Below are 24,456 nucleotides of genomic sequence, written 5' to 3' on the forward strand. Positions count from 1 at the left end.
GCTGCTGCTCGACGAGCCAGGGCGCGAGGGATCACAGGTGAAGGATCTGTGCTTTCCTGCAGGAGGCTGTGATTAATGGAAAGGTTTTTCTCCACCCCGAGTTCCTTTTAACAGACATGACCAGACCCAGGAACCACAAGCAAAAACATCTGTAACTTATGGTTTAAGGCTTAATTTCTTGGCTATGCTTCAGGCAAGCGGGGAGCATACATGATCCATGGTGTGCTGAAAACAGGGATGGTGGCAGTGCCCGGCCAGGCACTGCTTACCTGCCAGGAAAGGGCTGAATGCCATGGCCCAGCCCGCCGGCGCTTGCTGGGTTTCTGCAGAAATCCTGGACCGACTGCCTGTGCCCGCGTCCTGCTGCAGCCTGCTCCGCTGCCCAGGGAAGTTGCAGGGGAGCAGTCAGAAAAGAGGGCAGCAACAAAGAGCTGCCTCTGAGCCAGCGACGCGTGCAAACCCCTGGCCCGTCCCAGGGATGTCTTCAGCCTCTTCAGAGAGCAAGGACTCTTGCCAGACCCACTCCTAGGGGTCCCAGATGAGCCCCCCAGCCCCAGAAAGCCTGCCTTGCTCACTCAGCCGTACTGAGCCCTGGAGACAGCGTCCGTGGGCTTTTAATGGTGATAACAAAACGCCGGTTAGTGCTGTGTCCCCTCGCTCCCCTCCCTTCATTAGCCCTGTCTGCTGAGGATGTAACTCTCCAGCAGGACCCTCTCTTACCTCGTGAACAGCTGCCATGGCAGAATTCATGCGTTATTGTAGGACTGAACAATCACTTGCCAAAAAACACACAAAAAAGAACAATACTTAGATAGCAAGTGCCCCAAAGGTTAGGGGAGGCCAGAGGGTTTTTTCCATATGATCCTTTCTAAGCTTTCCTGCAGGGCAAGGCAGAGCCCTTAAATGCACAGGCGGGACCCCACCTCCCGGTGCGCGCTGATAACACTGGTGGTACGCAGCCGTGGCCGCTCTGGCATGGTGGCATCGCCCACGCGTGGTCTTCCAGCTCTTCTGAGAGAGTGCAGTGGAAATCTATCCAGTCTGGTGGGGTGTGTGTTTGGGGCAGCTCACAGCCCTGCTGCAGACGGAGTAAAAACCCAGAACCACCGGTTTGGGTCAGCCCCTTGCTCCTGCCTTCCGTGTCAGCGCTGCCGTGCTCCGTGGGCGACCATCTCTGCCGCGGCAGAAGCCGGAAAGAGCTGGCCGTTTCGCTCGGAGGCTGTGACAGCTCCGTGCCCCAGTGCCTGCCCTCCTGCAGCTTCACCGTCTGATCCTCCTTTTTCTGAGCCTCCCTCAGGCACCCCTTGGTGAATAAATCCCCTCCCGCTCCTTTCCCCTTCCCGCAGGGCCGGACAGTGGCACAAGGACCATTCCAGCAGGCTGCAATAATTATGTCCATTAGTGTTATTATTTCTGGAATAGTTATGTTTATCACAGTGGTGCTTAGGGCCAGGCTCCCGTGTCTGGGATTGCGCTTTCCACTCCAGGCTTTGCCCAGAGACCCTTGGTCTTTGCTGCTGCACCCAGACCTCACCAGGAAGCAGCTCGTGTGCTCACCCCGGCTCTCTGCCCTCTACATGGCCACGATTCCACGGCTTTGCCTTCAGCGAAACAGCCCCAACGCCCCAGCACACAAAGAGGAGCACGACTCAGAGCTGAAACTCTTCCGGGGAAAATTTTGGGAACTTCCCAAGCCGGGTGATACTGGGATTTGGCTGACGGCCCACGGTCGCACACCCCGCCGCACCTACCCGCCTGGCACTGCCAAAATGTCACTGGTACTGCTCAGCACAGTGCAGCACTGCAGACTATTTAGGGCAGGGGAAGGCCAGTTCAGATATAAATACCAATCAAAATAAGTCAGCTTGTCCTTCAGCTGCTTTAAACCTGCCACCCCCAGCCTCCTATTTCCATTTTCACTTCTGCAGCCGCTTTGCACAGCCTGGTTTTGCCCAGATATACAACCCAAATCCTGCTCCTGCTGCATTTCCGCAGGACCAGGGCCGGTCCCAGCAGACCCCTGGAGGCGTTTGCAGGTGAGAGGAGGTCAGAAGCTTTGGTCGGCAGCTGCAGACATCCCTTATTGAGTCCCCCCGGCTGAAGAACCAGTTACAGAAAATTTCTCATCCCCATTCAACAAATTCAATGCTTGTAAGACTTTGCACCAGTAAGTCAAACAGGAGAAATAAATGCTGGCAAAAATAGCAATTGGGAGGGGACTGTCTGTATTTCACACATCACAGGGCGCCTTTTGTACAGGAAGGAAAGGGCTTGTGACGCCTCGCTCACCCCCATCCATCTCACTGCAGATGGGCCACGCGCTCTCTGTGATACCTGCTTCCTCGCAGAAGTCAAGCGTGGCTCCGGCTTGTAACAGCTCCGTTCCCTGCCCACCAAGCCTGCAACGACCGAATAACCACAGGCTCACGCTGCAGATGTTCCAGCTCTAACTCCCGCTCAGGAACCAAAGCCTCCCTCCCTTTCCCTTACACCCACCGGTCTGTCCCCGCAGGCAGCCCCCTGTTGCTCTCTCATTTAATCTCCTGTGGAGGAGTTTGGATGTGTTTTTCCTCCTGTTCCTTCCCCTTGCTTGCTCCTCCTGTTAGCTTTCCTCTGAGCAGCCACCTACCAGTCTGCCCCTTACTCCAGCCATCAGGGAGAAGGTGATGCTGTAGAAGTCAGAACACACCCCCATGTGTCTTTTAGCTTTGCAGATGAACCATTTCATCCCACCTCAAAGGGAAAAATTCTACCAGGTTGTCCTGAAGGAGGAGGCTGAGAGAGCTGGGGTTGTTCAGCCTGGAGAAGAGAAGGCTCCGGGGAGATCTACTGCAGCCTTTCAGTGCTTAAAGGGGACCTACAGGAGAGATAGGGGCAAACTTTTTAGCAGGGCCTGTTGTGATAGGACAAGGGCTAATGGCTTTAAACTAAAAGAGGGAGCATTTAGACTAGATATAAGGAAGACATTTTTTCCAATGAGGGTGGTGAGACACTGGCCCAGGTTGCCCAGAGGGGCGGTAGATGCCCCATCCCTGGAAACATTCCAGGCCAGGCTGGACGGGGCTCCGAGCAACCTGATCTGGTTGAAGATGTCCCTGCTCATTGCAAGGGGGGTTGGACTTCATGGCCTTTAAAGGTCCGTTACAACCCAAACTCTTCTGTGATTCTGTGATCCCCAAGCAGATTGATCCACTCAATAGCAGACCTGTTCTCTGCCAAAAAAATGTTGTAACGTGCGTGTCCGTGGCTGGGACCTGCACCCTCCTACCCCTCGCTGCAGGCTATAGTTTTCCCCACTGGCTCTCCCTGGCTAAGGGCACAAACCAGAAGACCCACACGAGAGTCAGGAAGGACGGGGATGAGCGGTGCTCTCTCCCAGCTGGGATGAACATGCTCCATCAGGCCTCCAGGGCCTAAGGAGCCAGCAGCAGCAAGCGCTCCTGGCCCATTGCCCCTGGAGCACCAGCGCTTCAGGCAATGCCAAGAGGATGGGCTGAATCAGCATCAATTGGGAATGTGATTTTTGTGAATTCAGCCCTGCCATCTATCCCTTCCCTGCAGTTTCTCCTGCTGCTTCAGCGACTCTTCCTTGGACTATTTTTGGTGCCGGATTACGTCACTGCCAGCTTCTGCTGCTTTGGAATAGGCACCGGCTGCGAACATCCAAGCCGCAGGGCTGTAAGGACGGGAAGTTTATCACTTGGCCCGCAGACAACCAGGCTGCACTCATGAGCTGCCGGATGGAGCCTGGTTTGTGAGAGCAAACAAGGAGCATCTCGATTGTGCTGGTGCCCAACGGGGAGGAGGAAGACCCTGCCATGAGAGACCCCGCTTCCCCCGGGACCGGGGGATGCTTTCCGGCATCACTGCCATTGCCTGGCTGTGCAATACCAAGCAAGTTAATTAATCCTCTGTGCTTCTCCGCTTTCCAAAGAGAGAGTTTATGCTGACCTACTTCTTACAGAGAAATTTGCAAAGGGCTTCAATGTCCATGACAAGCAAGTGGCACCAAAAGCACTAATTATGCTGGCTGTTCCCAGTACCCCGACCACTGTGGAGCCGACACAGCAGTAAGCAAAAGCAGAACATCGCAGCTCCGGAGCATGTAACAGAGAGAGCTGGTCCTGCAGGGAGGTCACGATTTCCAGCCTGGCAACCTGCTCTTGCTTTTGGGCAAGTGTGACTCACGTGCTGGCCGGCCACATGGCAGGGTGGCTCAGGCCATGAGATGGCACGAGCAGCCACGTGGCAAAGAGGAAGATTCACCTTGCACCTCTTTGCAGAGATGCCGTGCAGCAGGCACGGGGTCCCGGCAGCCCCTGGGTGGAGAGCTGCAGGCTGCTAGCCCGAGGCAAGCGATGCAGCCCCAGGGCAGCGAGGAGAGGCAGGGGATCTCCACAGCGAGCCCTCGGCATGCCTGCGAGGCTGCAAATGCTTCGCGTGCCTCCCCAGGCATGCTGACACTGTCACTGTGCGTACCAGCACCTCCGGGGCCCCACAGGGGCTGCCTGAGCTGCGGCAGTTTTCGTCTCTCTCCTCCCCACCTCTCCATCTCTGAGCCATGCTGGTAGCCGGGGCTACAGAAACCTGTGCAGGAGCCATTAGCAGAAATGAGGAAACAGGAGGATCCAAGCTGGCCGAGCACCGATGCCACCTTCCCCGGTGGCATCCTGACCCCCACAGCCACCCTCTGCCCTCCCCCTGCATCCCAGCTGGCCAAAATCCCTCTCCCAGAAGACTCTGCCCAGAACAAGGGCTGGAGCTCTTAAGGAGGAAATTCTGAGTTAAATTCCTTCCTCCCGAGTCATTTGCAGAAGGGAACAGCGTGTGCTCCCAGCACAGAGATGACGTCTTGCTGGCCTCCTGCCGCTCCTCGGCTGCTTGTCACCGCGGGGCCAAGGCTCTCCCAGCAAGGGGGCAGGGGGGTTCGGCCGATGGAGAAGGACTTGGAGGGTGTATTTGCTGCGCCTCTGCCTGGGGAAAGGCTGGCAGGGGGTGCATTGCTGGCAGCACGAATGCCTCCCCAGAAAAGCCCTGCGTCCCCTGGAGGGACAAGGGTGCAGAAAGTCACCGGAGAGATGCAAAGATCCCCTCCATCCCCCAAGGGAAAACTTGCCCCCAAGCGGGGTCGTTTACCCGCTGTGCAGGACTCCAATATACACACAGAGTAGAGGAACAGAGTTTCGCTGCAGATTACACGTGAGCCCAGCGTAAAGCAGTTATTAGTGAGGACTCAATAACCAAACCCAGGATTAAGTAGAAGGACCAAAGCCTCATCCGGTGCAAACAGCCGCAGTGGCGTGGAGGCCGTGAGCCCTGTACCAATTCATCCTCAATTCCTCGGCAGGAATGACGAAACAGTTAAAGCAGCCCAAGGAAGCTGTTCATTTTGTATTTGCGTTGAGCTGCTTAAAAAGTAAACACGGCGTAAGGCCAGGCCCGCCAGCAGCTGTCACTGGCCTCAAAATCAAAGATGTTGTGGGCTGATGCAAAGTAGGGCAGGCTGGCGAGCAGAGAGGGCACGGCAGCCGCGCTGGAGGCGGGAGGAACGTGAGCCACGGCTGGCACGGGGCAAAGCCTGCTGCCACCCTTCCTAATCTATCAGCGGGGTCACGGAGCTGGCGAAGTTATCTGAAAAAAAATATTCCTGATGATTCCCTCTCATCTCAGAGATGAGGCGAACGCTGCCCTGATCTGGGCAATCTGTGCAGGGATTATTAAACCAAACTGTATCTGGGCCAAGGTTAATGAAAGAGCCTGCAAAATCCTCCCAGTCGCAGCGTTTTGGTCCCCTCATCACGGGTGGCTCGGCGCGCACACGTGCCCTGAGCCACAGCGAGCCCACCGGGGCTCGCACTGGGTTTCCCCTCCTCGCAAAGGCGACAAGAGGCTCACTTTGTGCTTACTTGCGAAGCCCGCAGAGCACCTCTGCTGACAGTCGGCAGGGATTATTGTCATTTGTTACCACCGTCACCCCACGGGGACACGCTTTGTGCTGCTCAGCGAGGGCTGCAGCCCCCTGGGACCAGCTCCAGCCCTACTTGCCCCATCTGGGGCTTTCGGGGCAGAGCTTGTGCCACCCTGCCTTGGCCAGTGCCACGTGGGAGAGCCACAGCTGATCGGCACCGCAGGCAGAGACGGCCTGCACCCGTATGCTGTGCGGGTACCCATCCAGGAGAGCTTTCCTCACCTGTCTGCAGAGTCCCAAATCCTGCATCTCTACTTGGGCAGCTTCAAGGCAGCCTCCTTTCTGCAGGCTGTCCCAGGGAAGATGGGAAACATGCTCAGGCTCTTTTCCCCCTTTATTTTAAGTGAATAGAGAAGTTCTTCAAAGTGAGGGATTATGGTTCTTTCATTTTCCTGCCTTTCTTATCACTGATGGCCTTGGAAAAGGAGAATTGGGGCATCACAGCGTGAGCTCACATGTCCCTGTCCTGACAGGCTCCTTATCTCTGGAGCAGCTTCCAGCATCTCAGCCCTGATGTTAAAACCATCGAGTCTCTGACCATCAATGCAAAGAAAAACTAGAAGCCACGACACAGCAGTAGTGAGGGCAATGTTTTCTGCTTCCACCAGCTCTAGGCTGCCCAGATCCTGCTGCCCAAATCTGCTGGGAAACCCAACCACTCCGGTCCCAGCCGCTTCCCCAGGGCTCTCACCAGGGTGCTTCCCTTCCAGTGCCAGCTCCTTAATAAATACTGGTTGTTCCCATCACATTTCCCTCATGCTGGCTGGTGACGCCAGCCCTACTGGCAAATCATCAATTCCCTATTCACCAAGCCAAGCAAATTCATCAAAAATCACCCCGGATCCGTGGAGACAGACTCCTCGAAGTGTCAGAGGAGGTCAGGGCAGAGCTGCAGTGGCGGCCCATGGTCTGGAGATGCAGACCCATGCAAGAGACTTGGCACCAGCCATGCGTCCTCATCCTGCATGGCAGGGCCAGGAGGAGCCCCTGCAAATGAGGGAAGCAGAGCCCATACCTCATCTTTTGTCCCTTCAACATCCACCCTTCAATAAGGCACAATTATCTGTTTACTTAAGAGCAAGGGTAATTAACCACCCAAATGGTGACCGAGGAATGCACGAGTCACAATAGCCCCTATTATGGAGCAGATCCCACTAAATGCAGATCATTGCTCTTCCCGGCATTAAAAACCTGGCAGTGCACCCCAGCACCTTCACCCACTGCGGACTGGCACCCAGAACACGCCGGGAACTGGTATCCCTCAAGGGCAGCACCGGGAAGGGAGACCAGCCGGGTCCACGCTCTCTGTGGCAGGAGCAGCAAACATTTCTGTGCAACACAGGAACGGGTGCACAAGGTTTCCCAGCCCGGCAGATCACAGCACTAATTTGAATGCTGTAAATATTTGACTTTCATTTGCGATTTAACCTTGCCTGCCTTCAGCTGGGAGTAATTTCCAAGTAAACGGCTGACTTCACGGCGCCTCGGGGGATGTGAGCCGCATCACCAGCCCCCAGATCCCAGGCTCCGCCGACACCGCTACCCCAGCACACATCCCCGGCACCGCAGGGCTCGCGGTTGGGGTCAGCTCAATCCTGGCCAGGATTTTCAATGCCCATAGCTTCACAGGGGTGAATTTTGATGGAGGAAGAGGAGGATGAAGGTCCCCATCGGTCCTGCTGGCTCTGACTGCCATCCCAAGCAGGGCTGTGGGCTTTGCTGGTGCCTTCGTCTGGCTCCCCACCTCGCAGCCACGCTGGGGGTATTTGTGTCACCAGGCCACACTTGTGGGACACCGGTTGTGTCACTGAGCTGCAGTTCGGGAGGAACCCATTTGGCGGACGCGGCAGCCACCTGTGTTTACCCGCTCCCGTCTCACGCTGGCACGCACACGATTACAGCTTTCGGTTTCAGCCTCTCATCTATTTATATCAAACGCCTGTGAGTGACGTGGGGCTGCCTCCCAGGAGCATTGCTGTCCCCGGGCCAGCCTGCCCAGCACCTCCCCGTCAGAGATGGCTTCAGGGTGACTCGATCACAGCCTGAGAGCACCTACACAGGAGCAAAGCTCCTGTGATGATCTCCCTGTCATTCCTGGCACACTCGCAGGGCTCTGAAGCTGTCTCAGGAAATATCATAGAGTACCAGGCTGGAACGGACCTCAAGGATCAACTGGCCCAACCTTTCTTGGCAAAAGCATGGTCTAGACAAGATGGTCCAGCACCCTGTCCAGCCAAATCTTAAAAGTGTCCAATGATGGGGAACCCACCACTTCCCTGGAGAGATTATTCTGATGGATGATTGTTCTCATTGTGAAAAATTTTCCTCTTGTGTCCAATCAAAATCTCCCCAGGTCTAACTTGAAAAGAGAAAAGACTTCTCGTCTTTTCCATGTGACTCCTTGTAAAAAAAGGGAGTTTCCATCTTCTTTGTAGCCATCCTTTAAATACTGGACCATGGTGATAAGGCCTCCCCTAAGCCTTCTTTCCTCAAGGCTGAACAAACCTAATTCTCTTACATATCGAGCCAGCAATGTGCCCTCGTGGCCAAGAAGGCCAATGGCATCCTGGGGTGCATCAAGAAGAGTGTGGCCAGCAGGTGGAGGGAGGTCATCCTCCCCCTCTACTCTGCCCTGGGGAGGCCGCATCTGGAGTACTGTGTCCAGTTCTGGGCTCCCCAGTTCAAGAAGGACAGGGAACTGCTGGAGAGGGCTACAAGGGGCTACAAAGGTGCTGAGGGGACTGGAACACCTCTCTGATGAGGAAAGGCTGAGGGATTTGGGTCTTTTTAGTCTGGAAAAAAGACGACTGAGGGGGGATCTTATCAACACTTATAAATACTGAAAGGGTGGGTGTCAGGAGGATGGGGCCAGGCTCTTCTCAGTGGTGCCCGGGGACAGGACAAGAGGTAACGGGCACAAACTTGAGCATGGGAAGTTCCACCTAAACATGAGGAGGAACTTCTTTACCCTGAGGGTGGCAGAGCCCTGGCACAGGCTGCCCAGAGAGGTGGGGGAGTCTCCGTCTCTGGAGACATTCCAAACCCGCCTGGACGCGTTCCTGTGCCACCTGCTCTGGGTGACCCTGCTCTGGCTGGGGGTGGGACTGGGTGATCTCCAGAGGTCCCTTCCAACCCCAGCCCTTCTGTGATTCTGTGATATATGTTGGATCCTGCTGAGATGCAACTGAAGCATGGGATGCCAAATGGCTGCATCATTCCTGTCCCCAGGGACAGGCACCTGCCACGCTGCCCAGCCGCCCACAGCTACTGCAGAGCAAGGTCACAAGCTCACAGCCTGGAAGGTTCTGCTCCGCAGCCCCAGGACAGCAGGAGCTGGTCAATGGTGTCCTGTGGCAGCAGGATTTTGGGGTCAGCGCTTGGAGGAGAGAAGAGGTGCAGGTGAGCAGCAAAAAGGGATGCTGCGATGAGATTCAGGCAGAGGCGCCTGCAGAGATATTGCCATCAAAAATAGAAGGGGGGGGGTAGCCACAGACAAACCCACCAGCCCACCCCTATTCCCACAGCCATAATGAAGCGTTACACATCCCTGCCGGGAGGCTATCTGCTCACGTCACACCTGGGTGAGAAACGGTAATAGCTGGGCACATGTACTGAGGAGCAAAACCTATTTATAGCCCCATATAATAAGCTACATCTGAGAGAAGATGAAAGGGAAGAAGATGAGTCAACAGGGTAAACGGAGCTGAACTTTCCCACTAATGGGGCAGCTGGTTCATGTAAAGAGAATCGTTACCGAGAGAGCTGTCCCCAGCAGCATCACTTCCAGTGGATAAAGGCTGACAGCCATGTCCTACCCGAGACACATCCAGCTCCAGCAGAGGCAGCCCTTGGTGCACCCCTAGGGAGAGATGCCGGGGCTGGCAGCCAGGCAGGGGCTGGGCAGACCCAGGTACTGAGTGATGACGCTTTAGCTTCATCCTGCTCATCAGCTCCAGGCTTTCTCCTTCCCGGCCGGGAGGGCCTCAGCACCCCCTCGCTGGCACTGCCATCAGCAATGGTCCCGTGGGGATTCTCCATGTCCCCACCCAGCCAACAAGGTCTCGCACCAGGAGAGGGGACATCTGTCCCAAATGCAGCATAACCAAGCTTAGCTCCAGAGAAAAGCAACCCAGAGCTCTTGGCCCGTGAACCACCCCACGTGCCCCGGTGCGGGGAAGGTTAACCATCGTCGGGGGTCCCTGCGGTGACAGCCATGGGGACCAGCATGTCCCCCCCGGCTCAGCCCCTGCCCAGCCCAGCGGCTCAGGCAGACAGCGGCTCACGCAGGGATATTTTTAGCCTCCTCGCTCAGCCTTTCATTTTAAAGCCACCCACGGGGAAACATTTCCATTTTATCATGAAAACAACTCCGCTGCAAAAATAAATTATAAGGACATCAAAGTGCTAAAATAAAGGGAGAAAAGAAAGGCCTCCTTACGCCAGGGAGCGGGGAGAGCAGAGGGGCGGCCCTGCTTCCTCCCAGCGGGTCGGATGCAAAGCGGCCTCCTAAAGCTCTTTCAGAACAAAATAACAATGCAGCAAACGAGAAAAGAAAATTAAAATAGAAGAGGAGAGCTGCGGCGGTGAGCAGATGTGCCAGCAGCAATGCAGTGAGTCCTCACAGGGCAGCCGGCTCTCCTCCATCCCGGCTGGGGTGGGCCTTTCCCCGGGATTTCACTGGGATGTGTCCCAGGGAAAGGCTGGCTGCACCATCGCCCCTGCACCATGTACGGGCTCTGGGTCCCAACAGCTAATGAATCTGTGGGACACCCCCTCAGGGTCCTCAGAGCCCCCCAGCACCAGCCCTCGCTCCCTGCACCTTTCCAGGCCATGAGGAAGCTGCTCTTGTCGATCTGATCCAACCCAGCCCCTTTGCTAACCCATGGCACTGGGAGCACAACGTTTCTGAGCTGTAAAAATAGCCGTGGGCTTGCTGGGAACGGAGATGGGCCGTGGCCAGCGCTGCCGTTCCACTGCTGTGCCAGCTGCCTCCCTCGCCCAGCAAAACTGGCAACACCCTGAGCCTGGGGAGATGCCAAGGTCACCCTGGCCTCCGTGTGGCCACCCACGCCTTGAACCCAGGTCCTGGAGACCATCCATGCTCCTTCCCCATCCCCGAGGAGATGCTTCTGCACCGCGAACAGCCGTACCAACATGTGCCCATGCCAAGCGCGGGGACAGGCAGGCAGCGGAGATGCTGCCCGAGCGACGGCCGCGGGGAACACAGCCTTTACATGAGGGCAGGCAGGGCAGGGGACAAGCCGAGAGCCTGACCTCCGTTTGACATCACGGCGGGTGAAACCCAAACCTCGACCAACAGTGTCTGTTACCTAATTAATAGACTATAATATGCCCGAGGAAATGAACCTTTCCCAGCCCAGTGGCGAGGGCTCTTGCAGGGGGGAGGAGGCATCTGCCCGTGTCCCCACTCTATATTCACCTGAGCACGCAGCCCAGCTGGGCAGCAGCAAGTTCTGGGCTCAACTGTGCCGGGTTCAGTGATTCAAAGCCTTCAGCCCTCTGCAGAACCCACGCGGGGAGAAATCCAGAGAGGAGCAAGGCACAGGGCAGCCCTTCTCCCCGCCTGGGCTCCCACGGCGGCCACCACGGCCCTTCCATCACCCAGGGCGCAGCGGGGGGGAGGATGGACAGGAAAAATTGGCCGTCATCTGCCAGTGTGCTGGGGAGAAGCCACAGAGAAGTCACCCCCTGGGCTGGTGACGCACAGCAAAACCCAAAGCCTCTTCCCAGGCACACTCACAACTCCTCCCGGCGCGGGCTCCTGCCGAGAGCCGAGCAGGCTGCAGGGACCATTTAATCGTGGTTTGCGAGGCGTCCCCCTGTGCTGACGCCATGGGAGGCAGTGGTGTCCCACACGGGGGGCGACCCCGACGGATGTGCCATCACCTCCCCACTGCGCGGCTCGGTGGAGGCCAGGCTGTGCTCGCTTTCCCCAGGGGATGATTTGAGTCAAACACTTCATGATTTTCTGGGAAAAAAAACCCTGCACTGATGCTCCCCCTCCTCAGCCAGCTGACGCTGGAGCCAGCCGATGGCTTCCCTAAGAAACTCACCCGCCCCAGTGTCCCCTGTCCCGCGCAGGGCTGAGCCACCCCGGCACCACCTCTGGGATATGGCAGCTCCCGCTCTGGCAGCAGCGCCAGAGCATCCCCATGGGATGCACTGCTGTCCCTCGGGCCTGCCAGGCAGCTCTGGTCCTGGGTGCGCTCCCTCGCACCCTGCACCGGGGAGGGGTGTCCTCTTGGGGTCTGTAGGAGCGATCGTCACCCCAACTGCTGCCATCGGCTCTGCCAGCCATGGAGCCGTGTCAGCTGGTACAAGCCCAGGCACGGCCAGCTGTGGTAACCACCCTGGACAAGAGCTGCAGCGTGTCCTCCCCAGGATGCCCACAGCTTTGCCATCCCCCCTGGGGGTCCGTGTGATCCCCTTCTCTGCCAGGTGACACCAGCAAGTGACAGGGTTTGCCGCAGGCTTGCCCGTGGGCGGAGACTCTTTATCAGGGAGTAAGTGATAGGACGAGGGGTAATGGTTTTAAACTGAAAGAGGGTAGATTTAGATTAGATATTAGGAAGAAATTCATTACGATGAGGGTGGTGAGACGCTGGAACAGGTTCCCCAGATGTGGCTGCCCCATCCCTGGAGGTGTTCAAGGCCAGGCTGGATGGGGCTTGGAGCAACCTGGTCTAGTGGGAGGTGTCCCTGCCCAGGGCAGGGGGGTTGGCGCTGGATGATCTTTAAGGTCCCTTCCAACCCAAACCATTCCATGATTCTGTGAATGGAGGGTGTACCTGGGACAGGCAGCCACACTGCTCAGGCCTGGCACAGAGAGGGGCTGCACCACAGCCTGGTCCCCCCCCACATCCCAGGGGCTCTGGGGGGCTGCGCACCCAGCGGGGAGCAGCAGGGCTCGTGCACCAAAAAACGCTCCCTACGGCCGAGCGCCCGGCACGGCTGCCTGCCGCCGTGGGTTCTCTCTGCAGCCGGGGCAGGGGCAGCAGGCAGGTCCCCACGCGAGGTGCTGTGTCACTGCCATAGGAGGGATTTGGATTTAGTGCTGGTGATTTAGATAGCGCTTGTCAGTCCCGGTGACGTCAGGCAGGGAACGTGCCCCGCGGGTAAACGCTGTCAGTGCTCCCAACCCAGGGGCAGTTACCAGCCAGAGGCAAACGGGGACCCAAGGACAATCCAAGGAGCGTCCCGCTCTGATAGAGAGCTGCTCCCAGGGCTGGCATCCAGCCGGGGGTCAGCACCGAAGTGCCGATGGGGTCCCTGGGGGTGGCTGCAGGTTCATCTGGCTCAGCTCTGCTGCTGGCAGGGCAGGGGGGAGAAGGCAACCAGCGCTTGCTGCAGGGAAAAGCCCTGCCTGGAGGCCAGGCAGTGCCAGAGCAGCATTTCATGGTCTCAGCAGCCCCCGGCCACCCTGCCAGCCCAGCAGCCCCCTCTACCACGTCCCCCCACTGTTCCCCACCCCTTCCCTGGTACCTGCCTCCAGCTGCAGCATTTCCCTGCTCAGCTACGCTATAGCCCAGCTTTCAAGAGGCTCCGCAAGAGCACAGCCAGCATCCTCCTTTTTTTTTTTTTTTCTTTTTTTAAATAAAATAAAATGTGTTGCCAATTTACCTGGATGGGAAGCGAACGCTGAATTACCCTGGCTCCATCCCTGCATCAGGGCTGGCACCCAACAAACTCCCTGCTCCTGTTAGCAATTAACTGCACTTGGTGGAAGGTCTCTCCTCAGCCCAATTTTGCAATTAAAGAAATACCCTTGGGGGGGAGGAGGGAGGGAGGGAGTAAAGCCATGTGTTATATCATTAAAGATGACACCAGCCTACATTCACCTCAGGTGAGAAAGTCGGGGTGGCCTTGCAAAATGTCTTGGTGGGTGGCGAGGTGACGCCGCGTCTCAGCCCCCACGCCTGCTGTCCTAGAGCCCTCCCCTTTGGGATCGCGCCAAAGAGAAACTGCCATTGGTTTAGTCTCCCCTGTGCTAAACACACTTGCTATCTGGTTATTTTAAGAAGCTGGCACGGACAGGCTCACACGGGCTTTCTTTGGAGAGCCGACCTGCGCCAGCCGCCCCGGGAGCCAGCCGGCCCCGTCATTAGCAGAGGTGCGGATTTCAGGGGTGTGGGTGGCTTTGTTTGCTTTGGATTTTGCACATGCGTTTGTTTTCCTTGGTATTCGCTCCTGCAGCTCCGGCTGGGCGCTCCCCCGGGAGCCCAGCTCAGCCGGCGACCCTTGCAGTTCTGACCTCCCTGGCGCCGCATTCCCCTTTGCTCCAATTTCAGATAATTTCAGGCTTTGCTACCTAAAAATACTGACGAGCAATTAATCCCTTTCTGCGAGATAGGACTTCCCCGCCTCCGCAGAGAGCAGGTGGGGAGGTGAAGCCAAACCACGCCAAGTTACAAAACCCCAAGCAGGCGAGGAGGCGGCTGGTGAGGCAGCGTGTTTCTGCTTGAAGAAACAGGGCTGAAGGTTGTCCCTTCCCGGGGACATATGTCCTCTGATGCTCAAAACCCTTCCACCAGCCGAACCCGCGTCCCTGCACAGCCAAAGGCTCAGGTCTACCGTTATTTCAGGAAACTTTGGAGGAAAACAATGCCCAGTGCCTGTGGCATGGGGTTTCTGTGGCCTCTAGCGCCTGGTACCTTGGCGCCCCACCATCGCAGGTTATTTAGTCCTGCTGACAGCCAGTGCCACAGGCAGGACCGTGCCCGTGCCCCAGCAGGGTGCGGAGGAAAGGCCGGGTGCTGCTATTAAGTGCCTGACCCTATGGGCAAGTTTTTAATTGCATGTGGCTGTGGGAAAACTGCCACGGGGCTGCAGATGAGCAAGGCCAAGACCAGCACACTCCCTAACGGAGAATATTCCTGCAGCTGCACAGGAACAGCCCCTGCAAACCCCCAGGCTGGTCCCCCATCCCCGTCCCGCCCCAGCAGAAGCCATGAATGTTGTCCCATCCCCTCTGATGCACTGCAGAGGGCTTCCTTCAGTGTTTTGTAGCACTGGGGAGTCCCTGGGCTGGTGGTGGGCTGGACACTGGGGGTGTTTCCCAGGTCCTCCCCCCTGGAGAGCGTGGAAACCCGCTGGAACGGGTTATCTTTGTAACCTAGGACAGCCCGTGCTGTTCCCACGGCAGGTGCGAATGTCACACTCCTCCCCGCTGCCCAAACACACGCATCACCGCGCTGATAAAAGCGTCTGGTTTTCTTATCCAGCTCCCTCCCGTCACACCTCTGCGCACAGCAGGTGCTAGCGGCACGGTGATGCACCGGAGGCCTTTTAGTAGCCGCATGGTGACGCTCAGCATCAGAGGCACCGATTGCTGCCACCTCACCCAGCAGCACGGAAAGTCACCTCTCCTTTGGCTCTGACACCGCTCACTCTCCATCACGCAGCGGCATTTCCCAGCTCGGGGCTCCCCCGGGGCGCGCAGAGGAGCGGCAGCAGAAACGCAATGGAAGGGGACGTCCCGCAGCAGCGGCGCCTGCATCCCTCCCCACGGCACGTCCGCTGCCAGGGGCGCCACCACTCCACGCCCTCCCACAGCCTCTGCAAAGGGGTCCCCAGGGTGCGCCAGCCCCCGAGTCCCCACTGCCGAGGGTGGTGACGTCTTTTCAGCGCCAGCATCCATGCCGGGGACGCCAACAGCCGTTTGGTGCCTCGTGAGAGACGGGGCGATAAAGCAATCCTGCAATCCCCACTACGCACCTCAGCTCCTGGGGGGGTTTGTGTCTCACGCGACAGCCCGTTTGGGTCCCCAGCCTGAGACCCACGCAGAGTGGGCACACACACACACACATATATATGTGTATATACATAACCCTTGTACACAAACACAAGCAGACCCCCCCCAAGCAAGCCCCCAGCCCTGCCCTGCCCGCCCGGGGCTGCAGGCTGGCCTTGGCGCTGGCACAGGGTGACGTTACTTTTTATTGCCCGATGCTGGCTGTGCCTCCCTCCCGCTGCCCTGCACTTCACACCACCTTCCCTGCCCTTCCCCAGCGCCTCCACATCAACCTGACCGGCGTCCGCGGCTCTATTTTAGCACGAGAGACCAGTAGTTTCCCTGTCAGAGGTTCATGTTTTCATTTAACTCCCTTTCGCCTTCCCAAATTAGCACGGACAGGCTCCTGCTCTGTTTGCCTTGGAAGAAGACGCAGTGCCACAAATTATTTTTGATTCAAGTAAACAAAGCCTCTACCTCTCTTTTTGTCTCCCCCCGTCTCGCTCCTCTTTGATGTCGGTTGCTAATTTCAGCGCTCAGAGAAGCAGTTGCAAGGGCTCCGGCTGGAGCCCAGCGTGAGGCACCGGGGACGCCGCGGGCTCCCTGCCCTGCCTGGCCACCGCCGCAAAGCCAGGGCAGCCCCAGCCCCACTGCAAAGAGCTGCTTGTGCCCCGAGCCCCTAAACGATCCCAACTGAGGGGACTTACCCCAACAGCAACACCCTGGAAAACGTGTGCCCCCTGCAGAGCACCAGTTTCCAAACCCACTAGCAGGCGGCACGGCGGCTGGTGCGGTGCCAGCCTGCCCCAAGTCCCTCCTGCCCCGTGGCCACCTCTGCCCGCTGATGCCAGGAGCAGGGCCACGCTCCCCCCCGGCACGCTGCGGAGCTCGGCAGCGTTTCCCCCACCCAGCGTGCCGCTGTGGGGTTTTCCCAGTCCGGAGCAGCTGGGCAGAGCCACAGCCAGCGGGCATCCTCCAGCCGGGCCAGAGGAAACCGCGCTTTGGGACCGGTGTGAAATGCGTCAGCTTGACATTGCTGGCCAGTGATGGGGACGAGGACGGCTGGCCACGCTGTGAGGGGACAGCAGCCCATTCCCAGCACGTACACGGGGTTGCGAAAACCGGGATTTGTCCCACTTCAGCCATTCCCGGTGGCTGAGGCAAGGGATTAACCAGCGCCGTAATTCCTCCTGCGGGGAGCAGCGCGGGTTCCCATTCCCGCTTCCCTAGCCAATTCCTCATCCCTCTTCACTGACCCACCACTGTCGCCTCCGAGGAATGGGGGTTTTTTGCTACCCCCACCCCAAAGCTTCCTCTGTATTTGCAGCCAAGCAGAGGCACGTCTCCCTGGGCAACCCAGCACAGGGGAGCAGCCAAACCCGGGGGGCGGGCATTATATATATTAGGGGGTGCCGGCAGCCTGCCCTTCGCCGTCGTGGGGCACCGCAGTGGCTGCAGCAAGCCCCGGGTGGCACGGCATGGCATGGCATGGCAGCATGGGGTGAGACCACGGGCAGGACGAGACCGGGTAGGATCCCTGCCACAGCCCCTCGGGACAGGGTCCTGCGGCTGTAACGGTGCCAGGGAATTTTCAGGTAGTGAATTGCGCAAGGCCCGGTGTCAGCGAGGGCGCATGGGACGGTGTTTATTCAGCGCTCACCCCAGGCTATTTTTGGGACCTGTTTTGCAGTGGGACAGAACCTCCTCGCCCGTGGGCAGGCATGCAGCTACCTCGGGGGCACAGCCCTTCCCAGCACGGCCGGGGCAAAGCAGCCGCTTTGCAGCCTGGTGCAGAGACCCCCCTGCAGTGGGGCCAGCCCCCCCCGGGGGACAGTGACCCCACTGAGCCCCTGGCCCCTGCAACCCACCCCCACGGACAGCCCTTCCCCCAGCATCGATCCACCTAGACACACGCTCAGCTGTTTATAGCCGGCGCTGATGTTGATGTGGATCGAGTGGAAGATAACAAGGTTATTTTTAGGTTTATCTCTCAGCCCGTGAAGGGAAATAGGCTTTGCTGGCTCAGGCGGGCTCTGCCCAACCTGTCGGGGCATGGCTGGGTGCCGGGACGAGTGACTCCCACGGCGGGGACGGAGGAGGGATGCACCCCAGATGCACCGAGGGCACAGCGGGTGCAGTAGGACAAGCCCCGACGTGCTGGTCCCCATCCTGCCACCCTGCCTGCCCAGCGGGGCCACTCCTGCCACCTCTGTTGGGGGTCCAGTGGCATGGGGAGCCCATGGCTCCAGATTTGTAGGTCTCAAAGAAACGGAGCCCACCCTGGCTGTGCCCCCTGAGCCCCTCCATCCCTCCCGGCAGGGCACGCAGGTAGCCATGGGGACCCTGTCCCTCCTAACACGGCCATGCCCTCACTGGGACAGGGTGCCGGCATTACGCATCCTTCTGCGGGAAGGAGGTTTCAGACCAAGAGCTCCAGCTTGGCAACATCCCACCATCAAAATAGTTGCTTTAATTATAAAGTCCCGAGCGCCTGTGTTTGCTGTGCCGAGCGGCATCTAAAAATATCAAAAACGCTAACTCACCCCGTAATGAGACATTTAGCAAAGGGAGTCACCGCAGAAACCAAACCAGCGGCGCCGGGAGGCTTTTCCCATCAGGAAGGCTCATGGAGCTGCCATGTTCTCCTCCAAAATTCTCAAAGGAAGCCACGGCTTTGGAAGGAGAGGAGACGGCTCCCTCGTGGCTGCGTTTCCCCTTCGGTTCAGCTCCCCGCGCAAAACCCGGGGGCAGGGGGTCCCGGCAGGACAGGATCCAGGAGAGGTGTGAGGATGCCCCAGGTCAGGCCGGGTGCGCCTGGACTCATCCCACAGGAGCCCAGCACCTGTAATATCTTATATTTTCTTTTAGATTTTTCTATTTTCTTGCTGATTATGCAGGGATGACGATGTGACTGCGTTTGGCCACATCTAAAACGATTTCAGCAACAGCCACCTTGGGTGGGTGACTTGTCCCCACAGCCGAGATGGGGTAAAACAGCGAGCAGTGGCGAATAAAGTTTCAAAAAGGGAATTTCTGGGCAATTTTAACACTAAGTGGTGCTGGTCAGCCCAGCCAACGACAGCCGGATTGCTTCACGAGCGCTCAGCCAGGTTTTAGTGGCCAAAATTTGTCCGCGCTGAAGGCGGCGCTGGGCAGGGCTGCAGTGGGATGGGGGTCCAGCGCCAGTTCCTGGGTGCCCTTGGCTCTGGCATGGCTGCGGCCACGGGTGGGCTGGCACAGGACCCGTAATTACCTTGGGTCAGATTACTGAAGGACATGGGGATCGTTAAGGACGGGAGGCGGCGCAGAGCTTGGAAATGGGGAACCGGCTGCCACTGTCAACAAAGCAGGGGGAATCACTCCAGTCACGGTGACGGTCCCAGAGAGTGACCCCGGCCCCCGATAACTAAGTCTTAGACAAACTGCTCCAGATTTCCCCAAAGAGCTATGAGAAGCTTATTGCCACTGGTACCTGGGAGGGGAAGAGGGAGGACGTGCTCCCACCACCCACCAACCTTTGTCCCTCCAGACATTATGAGCCGGGACATGGGCCGTGGTCCCCGCACAAGGAGAGGCGTGAGCATGATGGGAGTGAGCTTTGGCCACAGCCACGCTGCGGAGGAGCACTGGTGTCACATCCCATCCCTGCTGGCTGGGACGCAAGGGCATGTCCCAGGAGAGCTCCTGGTTGCGGTTCAGCTTTTGATTTACAGGAGCTTTTATCAAGAGCTTTCTGTGCTCTTTATAACAGGAAAAAAGCAGCTGGGACTGTACAAAGGTTTCTGCCGCTCTTCCAGTCCCTCCCAGCAAGAGGCTGGTGCTTCCCAACGCCACCCGTATCCTCGCACTCGTCTTCCTAAGGGCTTGCCCTCCCCAGAGCAGGGTGATGCTCCCATCCCAGGGGTTGGCTGATGCCACTGCGGTGGCTTTGCCCCCTTTCCCAGGAATCCCTCGGTTTCTTGGGGCAACGCGCACGACTCCAGCTGAACCCGCTGGCACAGCCTTCGCCGTTACAGGAGCGACCCACAGCCCCGATGCTGACACAAGCTGTTTTAAACACGCGGTCCTGCCCGTGCAGCCCGGAGCGGGCAGGAGGGTGCTGCCCGGGCGCGCCGCCTGCCAGCCCTCGGTGGCCTTTCGCACGCTAGCAGGGCGAGATGTTGGCCTCCCTCCTGCCGTGCCTGGCACCGGGTCGCACCGAGGAAAGCTGGAGCCAACCCCGAGCGGCTCTTTTGGCAGGCACCTCGCTCGCGCAATTAAAGGCAAACCCACCGAGGGCAGCGTCCCAGGGCTGCGGTGCAGTCAAGTGACAAGCCCTGGGTTCCTAGCGTGCCCGGCACGAGGGTACGGTCACCCAGCTGCCAGGGGACGTGGGGATGAGCTAAAATACCAGCCTGAAGAAGCGGAGGGATTTTTTTGCAGGCAGCCGCTCCCGGCCTCATCTGACCCACCCCAACCCTGGACACCCCTCACAAGCTGCCTGCCTTTTGCTGGTGGGCCGCTGGCGTGGCGGTGGGGCTGGGGGTGGTGGGAGGAGAGCGCTCCTTCCCCGCAGCACCCACCCAGAAGTGAGAGGCTGGAGGGAGCACCTGCCCCGTCCCGTAGCCTCCCACCACCACCGCCCCCCGCCATGCACGGGCTGCTGGTGTTTATGCCACCAGCTCTCGGTGTCCGGCACGCAGAGACAGGGAGAGGGCTGCCAGCGGGCACCAGGCTCCCACCAGCATTAGTAGCGTCTCCAAGGCTTGTTTGTCTAAACACTGCCCGTGCCCTGACGCCCCCTGAGCCGCGGGTGGTGCGTGTCAGCCACACACCTCGTGCTCTGGCTCCCACCCTGGTTTTCACAACTTTTCCCTGCCTTTCCCCACCACGCTTCACCCCGGGACGCCCGACGCCCAGGGCAGCCCGCTCTCCCGCCGCCCACGCGTGCCCGGGCACACGCTGGCCAGCCACCCTGCACACCCCTGCCTGCTCCGGGAACCACAAAGCAAAAAAGGCAGCAAGGTTGGGGGTACGCACAGCAAAAACACCTGAAATCCAGTAAATATGGGTGCTGCTAGAAAACGCTGGTTAGTGTACGCGTCTCTGCGCCTTGCTCCTGCACCCCGGGATCAAGCAGGACAGGACCAAACTGGAACTGGGGAGCAGCAAAGTGGCAGGTTTTTGGAGCGGAGCAGAGCTCACACCTCAGCCCTGCCCGGCCGGGAGCCTGAAGGCCTGCGGGCAGAGCTCACCTGGGGCCCTGCACACGCATGGGATGAGCTCGGCCGTCCCTTGCCCCCGGCACAAGGTCTGGGGCGGGGGTGTCGATACCCGAAGCCCCCTGGACCCCCCCACGCGGGCAAGGCATGGATGAGCGGGCTCGTACCCGAGCCTGAACTATTGCATAAGGGCAGGAACACGTGCCGGCTGCCAGGGCGAAACCGTAAATAACATTTGTGCCAGAATTCCAGCTCCAGAGACAGCGGGATGAGGAAACCGTGCTGAGGGGAAGCCAGGGCTATGCAGGTGAGGGCAGCTGGGGTGGGCACAGGGAGCCCCCGGGGCAGGACGCGGCGCTTCAGGGAAGGCTTCAGGTAGGTGCGTGCCCCCTCTCAGCCCGTGCTATTTAAATCCCTCGCTTGTGAAAGCAGGCCCTGAAACAAGCAAATAAATATTATCTGGAAACACAAAAGCCCTGACGAATCTCCCAAGAATTCCCTACGTGGGCTGCGGGGCGGTTGCACAACAGGAAGAAGCTGTTGAAACCATTTTCTCCGTGCCGGCGCCGCGCTGGCCTCCACCCAGAGCCGCCCGCTCGGGCTTCAAACCCAGCTAAACCCAAAGCCAGGCAGCGAGACGGATAATATTTCCAGGTAGCCTGTGGCCAGGTGCGTCTCCCGCTAACCGAATGCCTCTCAAGCACCGCAGGGGGATTTTGCAGGAGCCCTCCTGGCCACCGCGCTCTGGTTGCGTGGATGGGAAATGCTGGCAGGGGAGCGGGTGCTGAGGGGAGAGGAGAGGGAGAGGGGGATGCTACACGGGCTTTCCCGAGCTGCGTGGGACGGGAGGCCTGACATCGCTTCTCCAGGGGTGCAGGAGGCTTGATCTCACAAGCATCGCCCCGTCTCCTCCAGCCCCCCTGGAGAATGGGGTACACGCGGTGACAGCGCTCCTGGAAGTGGCGCTCTGACCCAGCACCCCTCGGTCTTCTCCTTTGGCGTCCCTCACGTCCCCACCGAAGCAGCCTTGGTGAGCTGGTGAGCACGTCCCCAGGAGCAGCACGGGGAGGGGGGGGTTTGCTTGCAGGCCAAATCAAGGCTCTTGCAAAACAAGTTAATGATTTAACTCCTTTCAGGGGTGACTTGCCCTTAAACTTCAAAGTCTGGACATCTTATGGAAGAAGAGAATTTGACCCCGAGAACACCCAGCTCCAAACATGAGACAGGAACGCTGGGCTTTGGCCCTGGCCAGGCGGCACGCAGGTTGGGGACTTTCTGGAACACCCAGCTCCTGTGGGGAGAGAGGCCAGACCCTGCCCGGGCATCATCCCAAGGGAAGGGGCAGGATCCCAGCGGGGTGCTGGGCTGTGCTGGGTGCCGGTTGGAGTTGGGGGGGGGTGTGTGTGCAGCATCAGGGCTCCCTCTGCTCCCCCCAGGGTGCTGCAGCATCTCCCCGTGCTGGTCACTTGCTGCCACCTGGTGCCACCTCGCCACAAGTGCTGGGGACCTGGGGTGTTGAAAGTGGGGGTGCCACGGGTCCCTCTGCACCCGTGGGGTCCCCATCCTCGACAGCCGTGCCCCAAAACAGCCCCACTTGTCCTCCAAGGGACAACCTTCATCTGGTTCTCCAAACAGGCCAGTGACCTCTCTCCTGCCTACGGGGTCAAAGCCAGGACTCCAAATATTTCCCAACCTCCCGGACACCACCGAGGGTTGTTTCCTCTAAGGCAGGTGGCCATTCCGGGCATCGGATGTGGAGGTGTCCCCGTGCTGTCCCAGAACAGCTTGGGAACAAGGATGCAAAGCACCTAGAAACCGGCAGGGTGGGAGATAACAAAAATTACTCACATTACTCCAAATCAATTTTCTTTTGCAATAGGGCAACAGGCCCCCAAGGCAAAGAGAGAGCAGGAGGGACTGTATTTCTTTAGTAAGGCTTTTGCCAAGCAAGCCTGTGTCATTCCCACTGGAAAAATAAGGAAATTCAAGATTAACTCAACCTGCAAGGTGGCTGCAAAACACGCAGCAAAATTATTCTCACTTGTTACGGATGGTTCCTTGTGGGAGTGGAAGGAGACACACCGTTTTCCGCAGCTCCATCGGTAGCTCAGTGGCTGAGCTGGAGGACAGGCTGCTTCAGGAACGCACAGCTGACGCTGCCCCGAGGGGGTGTGCTGGAGAGCTGGGGTAGGGTACAGGTGATCTTGGCAAATAGACAAAAAAAAAAGGATTAAAAAGAAATGGGGATGTAATTCCAGAAAGATGAAGGTTTCTGCTCTCAGGTATGAATACCCAGCGTACCAAGGCAAGCTAGAGAGCAAGATTGCAGGAAATGGTGACTCACAGGCTGAGCAACGTCGTTCGGGGGGGTTGGGGGGAGCTGTTGTTGTTATTCTTACTGTTTATTTATTTTAAAACCGAGCTGACTGTGATGTTTGCTCTTAACACGCTCATGAAGCAAGACACCCGCTGTTTGAAGCCAGCGAAGCCTGAGCCCAGAGTTCGTGCCCAGCTGCCCGCGTCACCCCTCCAGGTACGGGAGGAGCAGCTGGCAGAGCCGGCAGGATTTCGTCCTGGACACAGCAAGTCTGTGAACGCGCAAGAAGGTGCTGCAGGGAGTTATGAACGCGCTCCCAGCATCCCATGGGGACAGGAGAAGTAACAAGCTTAAACTTCAGCAGAGATTCAGGCTACTCATTAGGACGCTGTATGAGCCCAGCAGCTCCCAGGGACGTGGGGTGGGATGTCCAAGACCAGCAGGGTCGTTCCGGGCTGATGCAGGAGTTGATCTGGGGATGGCCTGGATGATGTCTCAAGGTTTCTCCCAGCCCTACGTTACCACTGTCCCATGAAATGGCCGCGGAGCAGCACAGGCTGTTCCTTCAGGGGACAGGCACAGCCTCTGACCTGGTGCCTGAGCTCTCCTGGGCTTCCCCGGCGCTTGGGTGGCAAAGGCAGAGGCCAAGGCAAACCCGCGTGAAGCCTCCCCTGCAGGTCTATTAGCTGTGCCTTGCGAGGACGTCGCGTCACCCACCCGAGGGGTGCAGCTCACCCGCATTGCCCTGCGAACGCGGGGGGGAAGCACAAATCCCCCTGCTCTTACCCGAAACCTGCCAGCTCACCCCATGCTCCAGCTTTTCCCAGAATGCAAGAAAACAAATAAAATCGATAGAGCAGCACAGCGGGGCTGCGCGCGGGTCCTGCCCTACGGAGTGAAACGGAGGTTTCTGGAAAAGCGTGAGGTTCAGAAAGCGCCACGACGCCAGCGTCTCTGCTGGGCACCCGGCAGCAGGCAGGGCCCTTGTCAGAGCACCCCGTTCACGGCTATTTGCTGGGCATTTAAAAAAAAAAATAAAAAAAAAAATAAGGCAGCGGCCCTGTTGAGGTGGCTGAAGACAAAGTTTTTGTGTAAGAAAGGAAAATCAAGGCTCGCCCTCCACGTCTCTAGCGGCGGGCGGGCGGCAGCAGGCAGGCAGCGCTGTCGGGCAGGGAATGGCAGGGAGAAGCCACCCAGCACTAGTGACCCGGCAAGTGCT

At 58.5% G+C, this 24,456-nt stretch overlaps 1 long non-coding RNA gene across 3 annotated transcripts; it reads left to right on the forward strand.

Annotated features, from left to right (window-relative positions):
- Nucleotides 1–21,187: 21,187 nt before the first annotated feature.
- Nucleotides 21,188–24,456, forward strand: LOC134521734 (uncharacterized). 3 transcript variants are annotated; one of them, XR_010072858.1, is made up of 3 exons: nucleotides 21,188–21,958; nucleotides 22,057–22,183; nucleotides 23,383–24,456. It is a non-coding gene; the product is annotated as an uncharacterized LOC134521734 (long non-coding RNA). The 3 variants fall into 3 exon arrangements; XR_010072857.1 differs by having other exon boundaries at nucleotides 21,188–21,950; nucleotides 23,379–24,452; XR_010072856.1 differs by having other exon boundaries at nucleotides 23,379–24,451.

This window comes from Chroicocephalus ridibundus, chromosome 10 (assembly GCF_963924245.1).
Source record: "Chroicocephalus ridibundus chromosome 10, bChrRid1.1, whole genome shotgun sequence".
Taxonomy (NCBI): domain Eukaryota; kingdom Metazoa; phylum Chordata; class Aves; order Charadriiformes; family Laridae; genus Chroicocephalus; species Chroicocephalus ridibundus.